General features: G+C 52.4%; 1 protein-coding gene across 3 annotated transcripts in view; it reads left to right on the top strand.

The window, feature by feature from the left end:
* The first annotated feature begins 641 nt into the window (after positions 1 to 641).
* Positions 642 to 22,493, top strand: part of CDH22 (cadherin 22) — a 134,952-nt gene continuing 113,100 nt past the window's right edge. Inside the window, exon 1 of one of the 3 annotated variants that reach the window (XM_063634246.1) lies at positions 642 to 1,048. The gene's annotated coding sequence lies outside the window, so the exon portion shown is untranslated. The remainder of the gene's footprint in view (positions 1,049 to 22,493) is intronic. The other 2 variants (XM_063634247.1, XM_055266030.2) reach the window with 2 other exon arrangements.

A 22,493-nucleotide genomic window follows, 5' to 3' on the forward strand; every position in this document is an offset into this window, starting at 1 on the left:
TAAAAGAACGGAAAACCCGACCAGCAAGGAGTTTCTGGGCAGTGGGAAGATTTCATTGGGAGACTTCTCCAGGTCAAGGTGGCACCAAGTTAAGGATGGAGGTGTCTTGTTTTGCCTGCTTACTTTGTTGGTTACAAAGATATCCAGCGGGACCCTCCAGAGGAAAAGCCCACAAGCTTCTCTCCCGGGGACACCCGACCTCCCACCTGCCTGGAGACTCAGCCCTGGGCACCTGGTCTCTGTCCACCTCAATGCACAGTGACTGTTTCTGAACTGGCAGATCTGCTCTGTGCAAGGGGCCTTCCTGGGCAGCAAGCCAGGGGCGGCCACTGGAGAAGCCTGCTCCTACCCTCGCCTGCGCCCCCGCTCCTCTGAAGGCGGCCTCCCGTAGTAGTCAGGGGGCGGAAATGGGAAGCCCTATTCGCAGTAAAATCAGGTGGGGAAATGGGCTCTGGTCTCAAACTGCGGCCACCTGGGGAGCTGCCAGGCGAGGAGGTAGATAGTCCCCCTCCTGGGGGCGCTCCATTCGCGCAGATCTGGGGTTGGAGGAGGGAGGGGCATTGTCCCCTGGGGGGTTTCCTGGGACTGGGCCGCCCGAGAGAGGGAAAGGCTGTCCCCTCCTAGTGTAGGAGGGGCGCGATCCGGGGGGCGGGGGCCGGGGCTCCCCGGCTGCGGGGGTCCGGGCCCGGCGGCCGCCTGCGGGTCGGCGCTGCGAGGCGCTCCTGCCCGGCGGGCGCTGCATTCTCCGAGTCTCCACCAGAGGCTGCGGGAGGAAGGAAGGGATCCGTCCCTTGCACACTTCCCCCCTAGTCAGACACGCACACTCCCTCGCTCCCGCTCGCTCGCTCACTCCCTCGCTCTCTCGCTCTCTCGCTCACACACACGCGCGCACACGCCGCCGCGGCTCCCCCTCTCGCTCCCGCTCTCCCTCCGGCTCCTGCGGGCGGCCGCAGGGCTCCGGACTCGCCCGCCGCCCGCGCCTGGGCACCCGCCCCACGCAGCGTCCCGAGGCGGCAGGACTGGGGGGAGCCCCGGGCCGCTCCCCGAGGTAAGAGCGCGGGGTGCCGCGGGAGGAGCGGCCGGATCGCCGCCGAGGGGAGGCTGCCCGGCAGGGAGGGAGCCCCCTGGCCGGCGGGAGCGGCCGGGCAGGCGGCGCGGGGGGCGAGCCTCCAGCCGCAGGCGGAGCCGGGGTGCCTACGCCCGGCCCTGCGCGCCCCCTCCTCTCGGCCGGGCGGGCGGGGAGGGAGTTTCCCACGTCCAAACTTTCCCCGGCGCGGAGCCGAGCCTCCTCTCGGCCCGAAGCCCGCAGCCCCCACCCGTCCCCACAACCTCGTCCGCCGCGCGCCCGGGAACCTCCGGGACCCCCGCGGGCCGAGGGGTGGCAGCTCCAGGGGCCGAGCCGGCGCGCCAAAAGGGGCTGGGAAGGTGGCGCACAGCCCTGACGCGAGGGCTGGGACCCAGGCGTTCCCGGTCCCCCCACCCTGCTAGCGGGGCTCGGCTCCCCGGCCCCTCCCAGAGGCGGGGTCCGGGGCCGGGAAATACCGCACGGCGCGAGCGTGTGCGCGCGGTGTGTGTGTGCGAGGTCGTGCCGCGTCCGGGGACACCCGGAGGATGACTCCAGCCGCGGCGACACGCACGGTTCTGGCTCCCTCTGAGCCGGGGAGCCGGCCCACAGGGACCCCTGCCGGCCCCACCGGCGCGAACCCGCTGCCCTCTGGCCGTCGGGCGGGCTGGCGGTGAGCGAGAGCCAGCGCTGCTCTCTTCCTTAGGACCCGACTCCGGAGACACCGTCTCTGCTGGGGAAGAAGGACGGGGTCCCCGACAGCCTAACGTCCAAAGAGAGCGCCACTTAGGGCTAACCCTCGGGGGCCGCGGCGTTTACTGGGAAGAGTGGACTGCGTGGGGTGCCGGGCAGCCCTAGGTGGGCACAGTGTGGACCCGTCTCGCTCGCGCCTCCCCGCTGCCTCTTCTCTGGCACTGTCGGGCCCTGTCCCAGGCGGGGCTGCAGCGGGCGGGGCTGACCCAGGGTCCCCCGAGGTCTCCCCCAGGTGCAGGGCACCCCCTTGTGGCGGGCAGAGAAGCTGCTGTTTGAAGCTGCTCAGGTTTTCCGAGGTGCTCGCTCCTTGGAACCTCTTCTCTCCCACCACTTCGGGCGTCGCCAGGGTTGCACATGCCAGCTTCTTTTTCCATGGGGCTGGTTCCAGCACTCCCCAGGTTTCTGGGGCTGGCCAAGGTGCCCCCAGCACAGGCAGCGGCTCATTTGAGGGCTTTGGCTGTTGCCAGCTCTCTCTGGCCCCTCCACCCAGGTTCAGGATCTCATCCTCTTCTCCCACGGGTCAGCGCCAATACCCTATATCAGCATCACTGCTGCCCTAGGGCCCAAAGGCTCCTCCCTAACCACCATGTCTCTCTGTCCTTCATTTGTATCCTGTATGTGTGTCCATCAGTGCCCACTCCGTCCCCCTCAGTTGCCCCTAGTCTACAGCCCTTGTTGAAATTTGGCCTCTACACCCATAGTGACATCCTTTGGTCTTTGCCCACCCAAGACCATTTCCTCGTCCCCCCCGACCCATCTTCTATCCTGTCTGCCTCAGTTTTTCTGTAGCACTCACCTGTTCCCTGCCCCAGCCATTTCTCTACTTCACCCTTATTTCCCTCCTTGTCCCAGTGTCTGGGACACTCCTCTTCCATTCCTCCTGGAAGGGAAGGGCATTGCCAACATTTAAACACCGCTTCCTGGAGATGTCTGTGTGCCCTTCTGGGACCACCACTGCCAATGCCTCGGGGGCAGGTACTTTATAAAGCCAGCCAGGTCTCTCTCAGCTAAGGGGCACCTGTACCTCTTGGGTGGCCCCATCAGGGGACCCCTGGAGACAAGAACCCCTTTCCCTATTCCTAACTGTGAGCAGCACATTGAAGACCACCTGGGCTGCCCTCTTTTCCATTTTCAAGGATTGGCAACAGCAGCCTGAGGTCACATGGTAAGCTATACCCAGAGCCAGAATAGGAACACAGGCATCTTGACTTCCAGGCCTCACCAAGCTGCTTATGTGTTGGGTGGACCTGGGGCAAAACAGAGCCGTTTCTTGGCTTCACGCTGCAGGCAGGATAAGAAGACACTTGCTTAAATTCAGCATGAGGTGTTCAAGTTAGATCCCCAGTGCTCCCAGGCCAGTGCGGGAGGAAAGCTGTTGAATGCCTTTAGCAGAGACGCCTAGTAGCAGAAGCAGAGGACAAAGTTTGGCCCCTAAAAGTGTGTTGTGACCTCCGGGTGAGTCACAGCCTTTCTGTCAAAAGAGTGGCTGTGATCTCTGGATATTTCTGGTCGTGCTCTGGAATAATCATACCTAGAGGTTGGAACCCCCAATGCCCCTGCTGCTTCCCCAGGCACTGGTCTTTCTGACAGCTTTGCAGGAGCGCTGCATTCTGAAGCCCTCTGACAGGGGGCCGGGCCATAGCTGGGGCAGGGAGCCCAGGAGCGCCCGTCTCCTCCCGAGTTGGCAAAGTTCGGAGCAGCCAGTTTATTTACCACATGGGCGATAAGAGTCAGCCAATTAAACTTCCTCTCCTCTCTCTCTCTGTTCTTCCCCCTCCCCTTTTTCTTCTATCAGGAAGCTCCAATCTGAAATGCAGCCTCAGGTAGAGGGAGAGAGAGTGAATGATTTCTGTTTATATAACACGGGCAGCAGCTGGCACTGCATGGCCTGGGAGGGAGTGAGGGAATAGAAGACCCTACGGTGGTGGCTGGGCTGAGGCCTCAGGGCCAAGGACTTCCTCATTCCTCTCCATAGCTGAGCCAGGAAGGGTGCTAGGGGCTGGGGGCCAGGTGGGGAATCAGGCTGAGAGGAAACCCAGGTCAGGCTCAGGTCAGGCTCAGAGAGAAAAGCCTCATGCCCCCCGCAAGAGTGGGCACACCCTCCACCCCGGGTTCCTCAAAGCACCTTTAAGATGGAGCTCTCAACTCAGGGCCTCTCCTTCCTAGAACCTTGTGTTTTGATTCTGGCCTCTCTAGAGAAAGCCTAGATATTTCACTACCAGGACGGGCTCTGACCTCAACTTTTCATCGGGGCAGTGGGCATGATAGGAGGAGACAAGGCCTAGCAAGAAAGTTGTCTGTGGCGTGATCTGAGCTCTGTGTATCTGGCAGGAGGAACATTTTCTCATTGTTGATGATACAGAGTGGCTACTTGGAAACAGGTATAGGACAGGAAGGCTGGAGGCATGGCTGTTATATGCAGTTGGGCAGGTCGTTGACTGTCCAAGGGCATTTAATGCAGGAGGAGAGCAGAGACTGAAATTTATTTTAAGCTCCACTCTCCAAGTCAGGTGCCCCAAAGACAGACTGTGCCTGCCTGGAGGAGTGGGCATCTTTTTCTAATTTGCAAAAAGGCTTCATATACTTACCAGCCATGGGCCTATGGGGCTGCTTACCCCCAGAAAAGGATCCCTTTCTTTACCCCAAAGGTGGCCCATCTGGGGGTTAAGGATATACTCACTACTCACTCCTTAGCTCAGGCATACACCTTTCCGAATATGTGGGTCTGATTTCAAACACATGAGGTGCAGCAACCTGGAGGAATTCCCTTCTTCCCCCACATTTCCCTCCATGCCCCATCAGCAGGCTCCTTCCTGCTGTCACATTGGGATTAGGCTGGGAACTTCTTGCTTTGTCGTCAGACCCACAAGCCTTCAGCCATCCACTTGTTACCAGCTCTTTCCTGTGCATAATATAAATAGATGATTAAGCGCGTAGGCATTGGAGTCCAACCAGCCTGAGTTTGTGACTTGCTGGCAAGTTACTTTACCTCTCTGAGCCTTAGTTTCTTCCTCTGTGAAATGGAGGAAAATGTAATACCTGTCTCATTGGGTTGTTGTGAAGATCAAATGTGCATGAGCATGTATGGTGCTGAGCACAATGCCTGGCACATAGGACACCCCACACATAAAGCAGTATTGTTATTATTCATATCCCTCCGTTTATATTCCTTGGTTCCCATGGGGTAAAGGCAGCAGTTCCTCCTTGCTTGGTTTTGCACGTGATCTTAGCTGCCTGCACCCCTGCAGGAGGCGAATTCAGTTAGGACCATCAGGATCTGTCTCTGACTTCAGGATCCTTCTTCTTTTGCCTTGAGGAAGGTGGAGTCCCTGCATGCAGCCGGCAGTGTGAGAACATGTTCTAGAGTCCCACAGATTCATTTCATCCTAATCTCTACCTTTTCTCCCCTCTCATCCATCTCGCGATCCCTGCTCCAGCTCAGACCTCACTGGCTCATGCCTAACCTCTTGTGGCAGCCTCCTCCCTGGCCTCCCAGCCTCTGATACCCTCCCGCTGCAACCCCTGCGGTAACCAGAGCGATCGTTCTCTAACACAGGTGGGATCGTGTCACTGGCTTGATTAAAACCGTTCCATGGCTCCCCATTGCCTACTGAATTAAGTCCAGACTTGGCACTATGACATTCAAGGTCCTTGTAATCCGTCTGCATCCTCCTTTATCTCCCACTGTGTCTCCAATCTGACACTCCCGCATCCAGCCCCACCTGCCCTTCCACCTGAACAACCTTCCCTGAAGATATTCCAAAGCATTAAGGACCCAACCCAAATAGCACCTCTTCCTTGCATCACCCATCTGCCTGTCTGATCATCCATTTATTATCCAGTTTAAAATATATATATATATTTACATATATACATAGAGCATTACTATGTGTTAAGCATTGTGCTGCATGGTAGAGACACAATGGTGAGCAAGCAGCCTGAATCCCAGCTGACAGGAGTCTGGTGGTCCAGGGAGGAAGATGAACAATTCTCATAACTTTGACAGCCAGTGGGTGGGGCAGCAGAGCCTTCTAGGAGGAAGTGATGTTGAGGCACACCTGCAGGCTGTCTCGCGGTTTTATCTATGGGATAAAGGGGGGTAGGGAGGAACAAGAGCAGGGAAGGCAGCCTCCAGGCCAAGGGGTACCAAGGCCCCAAGGGGAGGGAGAATAGCACAGGAACCGAGAGTTCAGTTGGCTGAAGTAGAACACACAGAGGTTGGGGTTCAGGGAATGGGAGTCACGGGAAACCAGGCCAGCGAAGTGGGCAGCAGCCAGGTCCCACGGGTCTTGAAAGCCACACAAGGAGCTTGGCCTTCATCCGGAGAGTAGTGGGGTGCCATGCACAGGTTTTCAGCAGGAGAGTGGCGTGTGGAGATTCGCCATGAGAAGCCTCATCCTGCTGCTGGGTGGGGAAGACCAGGTCCTGGGCTGCTGGTGTCTGGGTCTGAGGCATGGAGGGGGACTCACTCGTGAGGGTTGTGGGAGTGGAATGGACAGGGCTGAGTAACTGCGTGGGCATGGGGGAGAGAAGGAGCCCCCATTCCTGGCTCGGGAGGCTGTGTGGGTCGTGAAGATGCGAAATGAAGAGGAGAAGGGCTTTTAAGAAGAGGTGAGGACCAGCTGTGGACAGGTCGAGGGTGAGATCCTAATGGGATGCATGAGTGGGGATGCCGGATGGATAGTCATGCAAAAACATCTAGGCCCACTCAGAGAGTTCTGGGCTGGAAATAGAGTTTTGAGGCCATGAGGAAGGAGGAGCTCACCATCCAGGATGAGTCTGTAGAATGGAAAGAACCTTGAGGCGCTCTCGAGGTTTGGGGACGGGTTCATCCTCGGAAGCCTTCTTGGACCCAGCCAGGCACACGTGACTCCTGTCTATATTATGAACCTCTGTAGCAATTAGTTCAGTTTTCTTTTCTCACTGCCTGCCTTGTGTCATCTGCGGCACATTAGATCAGTGTTTTTCAACTGGGGGCAATTTTGCCCCCCAGAGGACTCTTGGCAATGTCTCGAGACATTTTTGGCTGTCACTACTGCGTAGAAGGCTGCTGCTGTCATCTGATGGGTAGAGGCCAGGGATGCTGCTAAACCGCCTACAACGCACAAGACAGTCCCCCCCACCCCACTGCAAAGACTCATGTAGCTCAAACTGTTGATAGTGTGGAGGCTGAGAAACCAAGCCCTGTATGAGAAGATCTTGAAGGCAGGCGCTGGGCTTTTTCATTTTTTCCTCCCTAGGGTCTAGCGTGGCATATGGTGCAAAGCTGCACTCACTCCATTCACTGAATTAAATTTGGGTGTGAGGAAAGGGGGCCTGAGGCCATGCAGCCTTGAGTCTGCAAGACTAAGGCCCAATTCTAACCAGGGTTGCCTGGCCCCTCCCCAGAGAGCTGGACCGTGCTAATACACAGGCACTTAGAGAGGAGAGAAGGATGCACCGGCTGTGGGGAGCTCCTGCCTAGGAGCCCAGAAGTTGAGGGCACGTTGCCGTGTATAGTTCACCAGTCTCATTCTTTCATTGTCTTATTAACTTCTGTTGTTTATCACTCAAGTTGATATATATATATATATATATATATATATATATATATATATATTATGTATATATTTGAGACGGAGTTTCACTCTTGTTGCCCAAGCTGGAGTGCAATGGCGCAATCTCGGTTCACTGCAACTTCTGCCTCCCGGGTTCAAGCAATTCTCCTTCCTCAGCCTCCCGAGTAGCTGGGATTACAGGCGCCCACCACAACACCCGGCCAATTTTTGTATTTTTAGTAGAGACAGAGTTTCACCGTGTTGGCCAGGCTGATCTCGAACTCCCGACCTCTGGTGGTCCACCTTCCTTGGCCTCCCAAAGTGTTGGGATTACAGGCGTGAGCCACTGCACCCAGCCATATATATATATATATATTTTTAATAGGCAAGTTACAGCTAGAGAAAATGAGAAACATGACAACCTACTGATTAGGTGCACGGGATCTGGAGTCAGAGCAGAGTTGAAGTTCCAGCTCTGCCACTTAATAGCTGAGTGAGCCTCTGTTTCCTCATCTAGAAAATGGTTTTAATAAAACCTACCTCCAAGTACTCTGGAGAAATGAAGTAATACAGACAAAGCGCTTAGCACTGCACTGGGCTTATGTGAAGTATTTAATACACAGTGATTCTCTATGTGTGTGCGTGTGTAAATTTATATATATGTATATATGTATGTATCTTTTTATATATGAAAGCATTTTTAATTAGCCATAATTTTACCACCACTTGGCTACCATTTCAGTGCATATCCTTCTTGACATATATAGATTTTTAAAAAATAAAAATGGCATCTCACTTTATATATATGCCTCCGTAACCTGCTTTTTTTCACCCTATAATATATTGTGAATGTCTTGCCATTTCGATAAATATACATCTACATCATCATTTTTTAAGAGCTGCATGGTTCTCCATTGTATGGCTGCCCATAATTCATTTAACCAGCCCCCACTGTTGGACATTTGGGTTGTTTCCAATCCTTCGCTATTACAAACAATTCTGCCATGAACATCCTTGTACACACATCTTCACGCTCTTGTCCGATGATTTCTTCAGGGATCGCTTGGACGTTTTTGGCAGGAGTTGTGTGGCCCTGACCAGATTCCTCAAGTAGAAGCCCTTGGGGCCAGCAAAGAGGGGGCTGGGGGGTCCCTGGGGAAGGGAAGGATGCTGGATGGCAGAGAACTGTTTTGGCTTCTGGAAAGTAGGTCCAGATGTTAACACCACAGACCCCTCTGCGAGTGAAAAAAGCAGAAGGCCCTGCCCCATATTCTTTGTTGTCACCGTAGTGCTTGCAGAGTAGGGGAGGGGAGCTGGGGAGGTGGAGTGTGTGTGTATGTGTGTGTGCACGCGCATGCACACGCGCGCTTGTGTGTGTGATGGGCAGAGTGACAGGCACCAGGCAGGCGGGGGACATAAGGTGGATGGGCCCGGGCAGGCTGATGGATGGGAAGCAGAAGCAGGTGGATCCAGGTCAGCGGGTAGACAAGATGATGGGTAGGTGACAAGCCAGACAGACTCAGGTAACCAGACATAGGACTGTGGCCTCACAGCAGGGCCCACAGGGACCAGAGGCTGAAATTGTGTATTCAGGGACAACAGAGAGTTCCTGGGAGAGGCAGCCCAGCCCCCAGGCCAGGAGGCTGCCAAGGCTTGCATCTTCTAGGATCCAAGTGGCTGTGTTTAGGGTTATGCATTTTAGAGTTGAAAGGGCCTTTAGGGACTGACGAGTCCAAGTCCATGATACAGAAGGGAAACTGAGGCCCAGGGAGAGGCTGGAACTTGCCCCGGGCCCTATGGTGTCTCAGAGCAGACTGAATCCTTTGCCCCTAGCTGAATCTATTTCAGTGTCCATTTATTCAAATGGCTTGAAGAGAAGGGAGATGGGTTGACAGGGTGGGAGGGGGGCTGGGAGGTCAGAATGAGCCTTGTCATGACTTTTCTTTCTCCACCCCACTCCAACAGCGCTATTTATGACACACTACTGTGCACTGTTGAGAGAACTGCCTGGGAGCCAGACTACCAGGGTTCCCATCTTTGCCCTGCCACTTACTAGCTGAGTGACCTTCTGCCTCAGTTTCCTCATCTGTACCTATCTCATAGGATTATTGAGAAGGCAAAATGAATTATTAGAAGTAAAGCACTTAGAACAGTGCACTTAGGCCCATATTCAGTGCTCTATAAGCCCTAGCTACTAATACTGTGCTATTTTGCCCTTATTATTTTTTTTTATTTTTTAATTTTTTTTGAGACAGTCTCGCACAGGCGTGAGCCACTGTGCCCTTATTTTTTTCCCTTGAATTCTGTATATGTTTGTACGCACCTGCATGCTCACACACACGTGACTACATGAGCAGGCTGTGTACCTTGGTAGGCAAAGGTTGTGTCTCTCCTATGTCCTAGCCCTCCCACCATTAGGACCCTATTAGCCAGCTGGGCACATAGTAGGTGCTCCATAAATGCTCTTGAGGAAGTTACGCGCTTGACTCTGTCTGGTCGAAGGCACTGGGGGAGGCTTCTTGCGGGAGGCAGTATTTGAGCTGTGTGTTGAAGCTAGGATGACGCTGCTGCAGGTGGAGGTGTTTCCAGCAGGTGGGAAGGGTGTGAGCAAACAGGAGGAGCTTGGCGAATGCTTGGGTGTCAGCCGGTTGCCCCATTGACCAGGGCACAGAGGACATGGAGGGGAGGAAAGACAGAGAGGACCAGAAAGGGAAGGTGCAGCTGAATTCAGATGCATGGAGCTCCAGGCTGAGGAATGTAAGCAATAGGAAGCTATTGAAGGTTGCTGGCTGGAATGAGGCTGTAGAAAGATCTTACTGTTGACAGTGTTTTCGGATGGACTTGAAGGAAAGAGAAAGGAGGCGAAAGACAGGGTCAGCTGAAATTGTCCAGGAGATAAGTGGGGTGGCGGCTTAATGAAGTTGTAGAGAACAGGGGCCAGGGAGAAAGGCCCCAAGGAAATAGGATCGACAGGACTCAGAGCTGCTTGGTTGTGGGAGGTAAGGGAGAGGAAGGAATGAAATATGATAAAGTCTCAGGCCTGGTGTCTGGGAGAACTGGGGTCCATTAACCAAATTAGGGGAGCCTATATTTGGGAGATATAGGGGAAAATTGAGATGCCAGCTGAGATTATTCATCCAGCCAGCATCCCATCTAAGCCAGCCATCCATCCGCTCATCCATCCACCCACCCATCTATCCATCCATCCATCCATCCACCCATTCATCAATCCATCCATTTATCCAATCCATCATCCTCCAGCCCACCCACCTCCATTTAAACATCCATCTGCCTGCAGTTCACCCCTCACCCACCTCCACCCATCTACCCACCCACCTGTCATTTACCCACACATGTATCACCACCTCTCTTTCCATCTTACTACCCATCTCTCCATCCTCATTCACCCTCAATATCTACCAACTTCTCCATCCATCCAAGATACATTTCTTGTGAGCCTACTATGTGCCACGTTCTGATAAAATCTTAACACAGCCTTTCAAGATACCTGATACGAAAGATAATGATTAGAAAAGCCAAGGGAAAGGACCAGAATGATTTTACCTAGAAGAGAGAGGTTTGAGAGGAGACTTTATGTATCCAAAGCGATGAAGAATGGAATGAACAGTGGCCTGTAGATCAGCCTTTTTTTTCTATTTCCAGGACAGAACAGAGGAAATTGGCTGCACTTGCAGCTAGACAGATTGAGGTTGGCTGTGAGGGAGGACTACCTTATTGATCATTACAGGTGTCTGAAGTACCGACCTGATAATGCATTTGGGCTGTAGGAGGATATCAAAATCTATAGAGGTGACTTTGAGGACATGCGTGCAGAGTGGGACATTTGTGGAGGAGTTAGTAGAGGGGGCATCGGGATCTTGCCTCGAGGAGAGGTGGGTAGGGGGAGTGGTGGAGCAGAGGACCAAGGTGAGGGGACCATCAGGGGCACAGGGCTGTGTAAGCCAAGGAGACAAGCCTGTGGCTAGGATGGGTCAGCCGAGGTAGGGCACCCGGGTAGTGGGTCGGGGAGGAGATGGCTGCATTTAATCCCCAAAACAACCTTGGAGGAAGGGCCTTCCCACTCTCTCACTGCCACTGTCCCTTCATAAGCCACCATTTCTCTCCAAGCCCTCATCCTCTTGGAAAGCTTGGAGCCCCTCCCAGAGCCTCTGTCCCCAGTGGGTTAGCCCCCACCCCCTCACCGAGCCCGCACTCTCTTTTCTGAGCCTTTGTGCTCACAAACCCCAGCCCTGCAGCTGAGCCCCTGGCCAGATCCCCACCTCCCACAGAGCGCCCGTCTCTTCTTGGAGTCCCCATCTCCTTGTGGAGGCCTGGTCCTCTCTCAGGATAGAGCCCCCAATTCCCCAGAATCTCCACAGAGCTCCTGCACCCCCTGTGAAAGCTCTAACCCTCCACGGAGCCCCCACCCTTCCTGGAGACCCATCCCATCCCTGAGCCCCCGTTCCGTCCCTGAGCACCTCCTGTTACTTAGCTCCTGGTCACCTTCTGGAATGCCTGCCCCTTCCAGAGCCCCTGTTCTCCCACAGAATTTCTGTCCCCTGAACTGAAGATTCATCTCCTCTCTGAGCCTGCATTCCCTCAAGGAGCCCTCATCCCTACTCACAGAGCCCTGACCTCCTCACTCAGCCCCTGCCCCTCCTGGAGCCCTCGAGCAGCCCCTGGCTTTGAGCCCTCATGCCACCCTCTGTCCCAGGGTACCAGCCCTTGAGGTCTGTGGGGCACCATCAGCCAGCAGTTGGTGGCCCCAGCTTAAAGTCATTCCCAGGTCTCTGCATCAATTCAGCCAGCTTCAGGCTGGGAAAGAAGCCCCTGGATTTGGGACCATAAGACCCTCCCCGCAGCCTGCCTAGTACCGTGGGTGGGCTTTTGGGACAGAGGGACTTGTAAGTCCCCAAGTGGGTTGGGCTGGGGGTGGAGACCTGCAGCTTTGGCAGCTCCGTCAGGCTCGGCTTACGGGCTGGGAGAAGCTGGAGACTCTTGCTGCTTCTGGTTAGAAAAACAATCACAAATTAGAGAAAATGCTTTGGGAAATTGCTCTGCTGTGCGAGAGGGAGGCTGCCTCAGGAGGGAGGGAAAGAGGCTCCTAAGAAAGCAATGGCTCCCTGTGGCCTCGCCTCACCTGTCAGCGCCAAACCATCTGCTTGGCGTTCAAAGCCCCATCTCATCATCTGACATGGTCACCTGATGAGCTCAGACACATACCCGCTAGGCCATTGCTCCAGGGCCCATTCCCACCTGCAAACCTTTGCTCACCTGGGCTGAGCCCTTACGTCTATTCAATCTCAGCACCCTGTTTCAGCCCTTTGCGAACCATTGTTACCTGTCTTGCCTCTCTAACTGGTCCATTGAGGACAGGAATCATGTCTTTTGCTAATGGCAGTCAGAGACAGACAGATCTGGGCACCAATCCCTATTGGATACATTTTAACTGGATGGCCTTGGGCAAGTGTTTGACTTTCTGAGCCTCTGTTTACTCATCTGTAAAATGAGGAGTGTAAGACCTCCATTGCTGGAATGAATGAGATAATGGGCACATAGTGTCCTCACAGTGGGTACCAAATTAATGAAGATGCCCCTCCCTGCCTTACAGCCAGATCAGGACTTTGGGCTGTGAGAACCAGCATTGATCTACAGACATCCACTTACTGGTAACATCCTCAGGTGCCTCTTCTCTTTGTATCTGTCTGCCACTCCCCTACTGCGAAGATACAAAAAGAGGGCACAGGAGTTTCAGGAGAAGTACCTGGGAGGCTCCTGATATAAAAAGATGAGGCAACAGGCCAGGCATGGTGGCCCGCACCTGTGATCCCAGCACTTTGAGAGGCTGAGGCAGGAGGATCACTTGAGGCCCGGAGTTTGAGACAAGCCTGGGCAACATAGCAAGACCCCCGTCTCTACAAAAATTTAAAAATTAGCCAAGCATGGCGGCACACGACTGTAGTCCCAGTTACTTCAGAGGCTGAGATAGGAGGATCACTTGAGCCCAGGAGTTTGAAGCTGTGGTGAGCTATGATCATGCCACTGCACTCCAGCCTGGGTGACAGATTGAGACCCTGCCTCTATAAATAAATAGATGAGGCAACAAAAGTTGAGTTGTATGAGTCTTTTGACTATCAGGCAAGACTCAAGCTGGATCATCATCTATCAGGAGGAATGAGGATGGCAGCCCAGAGCTTGGATTCTGGAAGCTGGACTTGGATTCTGGAAGCTGGACTGCCTGGGTTCTGCTCCCTGAGCTGCCCCCTTTCCTAGCTGCTTGTCCTTACACAAGTTACTTAACCACCTCAGTTTCCCCATCTGTAAAGTGGAGATGATAATCACAGTAGCTGCGTTACAGGCTTGTGGTGAGAATGAAACAAGCTGATGTTTGTAAAGTACTTAGAACAGTGCCTAGCATTCGTAAGCCCTATGTAAGGGTTTCTTTAAAAGTAAATGTGATGAGGGTTTTGGGAACACAGGAGTGGACAGCAGGGAGCTCAGGCTGGGTAGGAAATGAGCTTTCAGGAGGGAGTTTTGCAGAGCTAGAGTCCAGCCAGCTTCCCGTCAAGTTGGCCTCTTTCTGAATGGGGAGAGCACAGGATATTCTCAAAGCAAAAACACTTTTTCTGGAGACCACTGGGGTGCCTCATTTGGAGAAGTCTGGGCCAAAGGACATTGCAGGGAGAGGCGGCCTCTGCAGAGGGCAGCAGGGAAAGACATCCAGGGCTCTCAGAGACACCCCAGAACCTCACAGATCTCACCTGCCAGTGAGAGGCTCCTCGCATGCCTGTTCTCTTCCTGGCAGTGAAAGACAAGGCCAATTGTGTGTGCCCTTCGTGGAAGAGGTCTCAGAGAATTCTCTCCCACCGGACAGTGAGCAGAGAATGAAGGGTGTGAAGGGGAAACCCCTCCTCAGCCACAGGCAGCTCTGGAACAAGCCCTGTTACTGTCTGCTGGGTGCCAGGCCTGTGCTGGGCAGCGGGAAAGTGCAGTGAGTCAGATACGTTCTTGCCCTTGAAGAATTTGGGATGAACAGCCAATGCCAGGAATCCCACTTCTCCTAGTGCCTCAGTTTCTTCAGTTGTCCTCTTCCCTTCTACAGAGTGGCCTTTTCCTTGCCCCTTTCTTTCCCTCTTTCTCCCAAGCCCCCACCCACCCACCCCAGCAGAGGATGGGGGGAGCCCTGTGGAGGAGGGAGACTTTGTACACACTGGGGCACAGTTGGAACTTCTGATTGGCTGGTCAGGGCCATTCTTTTCCCTGGTTGCCATAGCAGCCATTTCCTGGGGTTGTCAGTGATGAAACTCATAACATTGTTTTCAAATAATCCGTGTAATTGAAATAACAATTGAGCTGTTAACTTGTCTCTCACACCCCAGCTAGGACAGATCTTCCTCTTTCCGCACCCTCCTACCATCCCTGGGAAGCTCTGGTGTGTCCCCATCTCCTGTCTGAGGCCCCAGCCCCTTCCTTGGGGCAGGAGGAAGAAAGAGGAGGTTGCATGGCTCCTCAGCATCATTATAGAATCCTAGAAACTCAGGACACCACAGCTGAACCAGAACTTAGAGAACAGAACTGACTTCTTTTGCAACCAGAGACTCAAGGAAGGGAAGGGGCTTAATTAGGGCCCCACAGGAAGGACGCAGCTGAATGAGGACATCCAGTCCTGCTTTTAGGTGAAGGTTGAAGCTGATGTGTTGCACTGAGGATCAGTGCATAAACCATAACGCTGCCCTCTTTTAAGGATTTGGTCTTGCAGGCATATCTACCTACTCCTACCCCCATTTTTCAAGTGAACAAACTGAGACTCCAATAAGTTAAACATAATATAAGTGCTTTTTTGTTTTGTTTTGTTTTGTTTTGTTTTGAGATGGAGCCTTGCTCTGTCACCCAGGCTGGAGTACAGTGGTGTAATCTCGGCTCACTGCAACCTCTGCCTCCCAGGTTCAAGCAATTCTCCTGCCTCAGCCTCCTGAGTAGCTGGGATTACAGGCATGAGCCACCATGGCTGGCTAATTTTTTGTATTTTAGTAGAGATGGGGTTTCACCATGTTGGCCAGGCTGGTCTTAAACTCCTGACCTCGTGATACACCCGCCTTGGCCTTCGAAAGTTCTGGGATTACAGGCATGAGCCACCGCGCCTGTCCTCTGTGTTTTTATAACTTCTCAGAAAATACCTGTTGAATGGATGGATCTCAAAGAACACAGACCACCTCTCTCCTCCCCACCCCCAAAACTAGGAACTGAGATCTGGTTCCTTTAGTCAGAGGACTTTGTGGAATAGGGTTTGTGGACAATTTGGGGACATGTGGCTCAGATGAAGAGTGGATTCCTCAAGGGACTATTAGAGGGAGGGAATTCCAAAGTGCTCCCCCTACCCCCAGCCACCCCTATCTTGGGTCGGAGACTGCACATTCAGAAACATAAACATGAAAAACATAGGTTCCCTGCCTGATCCTCAGAAAGGCCTGGGATGGATTGAAAAATGGAAGAAGCAAGGCCTCTTCTACAGGCACATGTCTCCATGCACACACGGAGATGCAGGTCAGCACAGACAGCTCCCTGTAGTGGCAGCTTCATGGAGGATAAAAGCATTTTTTATAAAGTGTCTGGTTGCTGTCCAAGGTACTCTCTGAGTCCGCAGAATGTGTGTGTGGCTGAGGCAACAGGCCATTGCTGGGACTGGGGATGGGGGCAGTCTTCAGACCAGATGACAGCAAGAGGTTGACCTCCTTCCCTGGATTCTAGAGGGTTGTAACCACTAAGGGGTCTTGGCAGTCTCCTTCCCCGCTTCATTCATTCTTACTTACTCAGCATATATTGAGCATCTTCTCTGTGCCAGGCACTGTGTGGACCACAAAAACATTACGATTAGGAAGACCCAGGATCTGTCTGCAAGGACTCTTTCAGTCTAGTGGGGAAGAACACACACACACACACACACACACACACACACACACACACACAACCAGTGGCTGGTGCTCTTCTAGAAGCACCAGAACAGAACAAAAGAGGCAGTGATTAACTCTGCCTGCAGGAATCAGAAAGACCCCCTGGAGCAAATGACTTGGGCTCAGTCTTAAAAAGATGAATAGTTCTCCAGGTGGATAATGGGCAGGAGAGCATTTCAGAGGGGCAGCATGAACCGACGAAGGGAAGAATTCACGGTTTAGATCACAATGAGAAGTTCTGTGTGACTGGAGTGTTGGCTGCTTGAAGGTGAATGGCAGATTGAGGAGAGTGGGTTCTGGAGAGGGGCAGTGACTTGCCCAAGGTGCCACTTTGAGTTGCAGGCACAGCCAGGACTAAGACACCAGATACCCTAATTTGTCAGAAAATCAGTACATCAGAGCTAGTTGGGTGTTTGCGATTCTCTAATCCAAACTGCCCATTTTTCAGATGGGGAAACAGAGGGTGAGAGATGTTCAGTGCTGTGCCTGGGGTCCCACAGTATGGGTGTAGCAGAGCTGGGATTTGAAATCTGGTCTGTTTGACATCAAAGCCACAGCTGTTTTCCTAGTGCCACAGCTAGGAGCAGAGCGATTCCCACCTCAGCTCAGCTGGAGAGCAGAGGGCTCTGGCAAGGACGGGCTGCTCATGGGACCTTTGCATTTACTGGGACAGGCAGCCAGCTCCTGCCATATCGTTGGCACTCAACACTCACCCTGAGGGAGGAAGCCTCCAGTGGGAAAGCTCAGCAGGCATGCCTTCCTTTTGGCTGGAGCAACCTGAGTCCTACCACCAACTCTCTGAGTGACCTTGGGTAAGGTGTGACCGTCTCTGGTCCTTTCTTCCATGATCCACTATGTCATAGGAGGATCCTCCGTTGCCTACTGTCTGGAGCAGTCATTCTCCATTGGGGTGGGAGAGCGGTTGAGTTTGGCCTCCAGGGAACATTTGGCATTGTCTACAGGACAATTTTGGTTGTCACAACTGGGAATAAAGAGTGCTACTGGTATTCAATGGGTAGAGGCCAGGGATACGGCCAGCCATCCTACCCTGCCCAGGACAGCCCCCACCATCAAAGGGTTATCCAGCCAAAATGTCACTGCTGCTGAGGCTGAGAAACCCTGAAGTCTGAGGCCATTTGTGAAGATCAGATATGGCCACAAGAGTGGGCACATGGGGCTGTGCAGAGGTGCACCCCAGGCTGCAACGCAGAGGAGCAGAAGTGGCCTCGCTGTCAGGCAGACCTGGCTGTGTTGAGAGGTTGTTCACCTCTCTGCGCCTTGGTTACTTCCTCAGTGCAGCAGGGGCCATAACAAGAGCACCTATCTCGGGAGACTATTGAGAGGGTGTGATGAGATCATGAATGTCAACGGCAGAGGAAGCAAATGGAAAACAGAAGCCTGGAGCCAGCTCTGGAGCCAGCAGGGCCGCTCAGGGCTATGGGATCTTAGGCAACTTACCTAACCCCTTTGCCTCCATTTCCAATCTGTAAAATGGGGATTATAGTAGTACCCATCACACAGGCTCGATGGAGGATTAAAAATGAGTTAACAGATGTAAAGCATTTAGAGTGACACAGAGTAAGTGCGATGCAAGTGTTAGCTAGTATTATTTGGTTTTGTTTGTTTGTTTTATTTATTTATTTGTTTATTTATTTATTTATTTATTTTTGAAATGGAATCTCGCTCTGTCTCCCAGGCTGGAGTGCGGTGGCACAATCTCTGCTCACTGCAACCTCTGCCTCCCAGGTTCAAGTGATTCCCCTACCTCAGCCTCCTGAGTAGCTGGGATTACATGCACACGCCACCACATCCAGCTAATTTTTGTATTTTTAGTAGGGACAGGGTTCCGCCATGTTGGCCAGGCTGGTCTCGAACTCCTGACCTCAGGTGATCCACTTGCCTCTCTTCCCACAGTGCTGGGATTACAGGAATGAGCCACCATGCCCAGCCAGCTATTATTATTTGAATTCTGTCTTGCACAAGGCAGTCACATAAGTTGCAGAGGGTGCATCAGACACCAGGCCCTCCAGATGCCAACTCTCTGCAGCTCTCTGACTATCCATGCCACACCCCCAGCCTTCCTTCCAAACACACCCCCCATAGACCCTGCTCAGGCTCTCTGCAACTCTGCAAAACTATTAGTCTCTCTCTCTCTCTCACCAGCTCCCACCCTGCTTGTCTCTAGCTTCGTGAATTCCCTGACACTCTCCTTCTCCCTCCCCATCTCCACCCTAACCCCCTTCCTCTCCCTTAGAGTCTGCCAGAGCCAGAGTTAGCTGTGAGCAGCTCCATCCAGGGAGAGGGGGACACAAGGGTGCCCGTGCCTGACTCTATAGCTCAGGCCTGCATCACACCAGCCCTCCCCCTAAACACTCATATCCTGACTCCTGGCCCACTTGGATTAGCCTTGGCTAACCCTTCAGAGAATGAATAAATCCTTCAGTGCGGGGTTTCTCAACCTCAGCTCTATTGACATTTGGGGTTGGATAATTCTTTGTCATGGAGGGCTGTCCCGGGCATTGTAGAATGTTTAGCAGCATTCCTGGCCTCTACCCACTAGATGCCAGCAGCACCCTCCTACCCAGTTGTGACAACCAAAAACATCTCTAGTCATTGCTAAATGTCCCCTGGGTGGCAAAATTGCCCCTGGTAGAGAAAAACTGTTCAAGAACTTGACTATATAATGTGAGCTTCTGTCTCATAGTGTCCTGGCAAAGAAGCTTTGAAAATCTAATAAATATCCTCAAGTTGAGCCCCTCAAGTTGATGCCACCTTCAACTTTGTACAGTTTTCTCACCAAAGTTTGCGTTTCTTGACCCATTCTCAAAACCAGTTGACCACAAACATTAGGCCCAGCTCCCAAACACTCAGCCGTAACTAGAATTCTGAATATTAACCTTAAATCCAAAATTTCAACCTGTTTTCCAAACTCCAAACCTTAATTCAGACCCTAACCCTAAACTCTTGGCCCGTTCTAAAACTTTAGTTTCCTGAACTTCCAACAGAATTCTAAATCCACAGGTTAGCCTCAAACATGAAGCCGAGTTGGAAACCTGCGCTTCCAGATCCTTCCATCACCAGCTCCTAAATTTTAATCTCTATCCCTTCTGGCCTCTAGAGATTCCTTGGCTCATGTTTCTAGCTTCCTCCCCTCCCAGGTGACCCCAGGTCCTTCAGAAATGGCAGGAAAATTTCCAGTAGACAGCTCTGTCTAGCCATAATCCCTCCCTCATATCGCCCCAGGCAATCCATCTGGAAATTCTATTATTATTCATTTGTTTATTCAAACATTCGATGAGCACCCACTCTGCAGACTCTGTGTTGGACACCAGGAAAGCAGTGGAGAATTGTATCCAGTGGCTTCCCACTGTCTGCTGGGGGAGACAGACAAGCAGACAAACAGGAAGACAGATAGATAAAAACTATGCGAGTCATTCAAGAAATATCCACTGAGCACCTATTATGTGCCATGCGCTGTTCTAAATGCTGGGAATACAGCATCAAGCAAAAAAAGACAACACCCCTAAAATCATGGCACTCACATTATAGAGAAAGGAGGCATCCATTTATAATATATCAGATAGTGATAAGTGTTATGGAGAAGGTGAAGAAAGCAGGATGAGGGGATATGAATGGCCTGGGGAACCGAGGAGCTATGTTATCGCAGGTTGTCAGGGAAAGGTAAATGGGGTCAGCCATTTGAGCAGACCCTCGAAGGAAGGGAGAGAGTGAGCCAGGCAGACATCAGGGGCGAGGGTGTTCCAGGCAAGAGGACCAGCAAGTGCAAAGGCCCAAAGGTGGGATCATACCTGGTCTATTCAGAGAAGAGCCAGAGGGCCAGTGTGGCTGGAATAGAGGGAGGGGGAGATAGGAAAAGGTCAGAGAAGTAACAAGAAGCCAATTCGTGTTGGGTCTTATGAGCCATTTTACTCTGAGTAAGACAAGAAGCCAAAAGAATTTTGAGAGAAGGAGTGTTACGGCCTGATTTGTGTTTTAACACCATAACTGAGAACAGTCTGCAGGGGGCCAGGGCAGAAGCAGGGAGACCAGTTAGGAGGCCGTTGCAATCATCCAGGTGAGAGATGATGGTGGCCGGGACCAGGCTGCTAACAATGAAGGTGGAAGGATTGGCCAGATTCTGGATCTATTTTAAGGTAGAGCTGGCAGGATTTGCTGATGGATTGGATGTGGGGTGTGAAGTCAAGACTGACTTCAAGGCTTTTGGCGGAAGCAGCTGGAAGCATGGAGTTGCCAGTTACCGAACTGGGGAATGCTGGAAGAGGAGCAGTTTTTGAATTTATGTTCTCATTATTTGTGTGTGGTAGGGGGTAGGACTCAGGAGTCCGGGTTCAGACATGAGGGTTTTGAAGTGTGTTTTAGACATCCACACTGAACAGGCAAGAGGCTCTATGTGTTGGGTTTTGGGCAGACATCTGAGTTGGACACACACATTTGGGTGTCATCAGCAAATCCATGGGGTTTCAAGCTGCGGGGTTACATGTGGTCATCTGAGGAGGAGTGGCCCAAGGACTACGCTCTGGGGCCTTCCAAAATTTGGAGGGAAATGAGATGGAAACAGCAGAGGAAACTGAAGGAGCCAAGAGCTCTATGAGGTACAGGGTGCTGGAAGAGGTGTGGACACAGAGGGGAGAGAGACCAAATCTGGAGTGCCAGGGAGTGATTCATATATTGGAGGGGACATTGGAGCCTGGCTTTGAGTGATTCATACAAAATCCCCCATCAGACAAGATTGGGGAAGGACAGTCTCCCTGGAACAGTACATGCAAAGGCTCAGAGGCCTCCAGACATCGGGGCATGTTAAGCTACATAAATGGTTCCTCATCCTCCAAACTTGCTACTTCCCTCTCTTCCCCAAATCAGTGAATGGGGCCACCTCAATGTCTTCCCGAACAGGTCCTCATCTTGCAGCTCCCTATAGCATTCCTACTATATCCTGAGGATTCTGCCTTCTGTATGTCTCGAGAAATAGCCCACTCCTCTCCAACCTCACTGCCCCCACCTACTTCAAGCCACCATTATTGTTCACCTGGACAACATCCTCCTCTCCCATGTCCCTGTTTCATTCTCAGCCACCCGATGGGGGACCCCAGCGGGGTGAAGGGGCGGGGGCCAGTCTGCTTCACACCCACAGTGGCCTGGGTGAGTTCCAAACAGAATAAGGTTCATGCCAATCCTCTGCTTCGGAAGCTTTCAACAGCTTCCCATTGCTCTTAGAGTGAAATCTAAAATTTAACAAGGCCCGCGAGATCCTGCACGGTGTGGCCTCCTGCCTGCTTCTCCTGTCTCATCTCGGCCTTCTTCCCCATCGCTCCTGACGTGCCAACCTCCCCGCTGCCTTTCAGGTTCTCAGCTTGGCAAAATCCATCCAGCCTCAGGGCCTCTACCCAGGCTGTTCCCTCCACCTGACTGCCCTCGCCCTCGCCACCCCCACACTCCAGTCTGAGAACAAATCACTTTCTCAGGGACCCCTTCCCAAGAGCCCCAGACTAGTCCGAGCTCCCTGTCAGATGCTTTCCTTGTACCTTTCTCTTATAGTCATCATCGCATGTTTTAATGAAGTCATGAGTTAATAATGATAATAACAGCTAACACTTACGGAGTACTTCTTGCTCCATAGTAAATGATCAGAGGAATATTGAGTGATTCACATATCTTTCTAGCTATTTAAGTCCTGACACCACCCTGTGAGGTAGCTACTGTTATTATTCCCATTCTAGAGAGGAGGAAACTGAGGCCCAGAAGAGGTTATTCATGCAAGGTTACACAGATGATAAAGAGCTAAACTGTGACACGGACCTGACGTCTGTCTTTTCTGCTTGATATTAAATTCCATGAGATGACGGACCATGCCTGTCTTGGTCACAGTTTCATACCCTCTGTCCCTCAGAGGGCTTAGTAAATGTTTATTGAATAAATGGATGATTGATTGAATGGATGAATAAATGAATAAGAGTTTGAGCAGTACAGGGCTCCATGGTATTGGAATGCAAGCAAGGAGGCCGGAGCCACAGAAAGGGTGAGACATGAAGGACCCTGAATGGCAGACAGATGAGTCTGGACTTGGGTCTGGGCCACAGGAGCCATAGGGCTTTCTAGAGCAGAGGAGGGCAGAGCTCAGATAAGGATGTCAGACAGATATAGCAGCTGGCTGCCATGGAGGAAGACCAG

The sequence above is a fragment of the Symphalangus syndactylus genome, chromosome 24, assembly GCF_028878055.3.
Source record: "Symphalangus syndactylus isolate Jambi chromosome 24, NHGRI_mSymSyn1-v2.1_pri, whole genome shotgun sequence".
NCBI classification, from domain to species: domain Eukaryota; kingdom Metazoa; phylum Chordata; class Mammalia; order Primates; family Hylobatidae; genus Symphalangus; species Symphalangus syndactylus.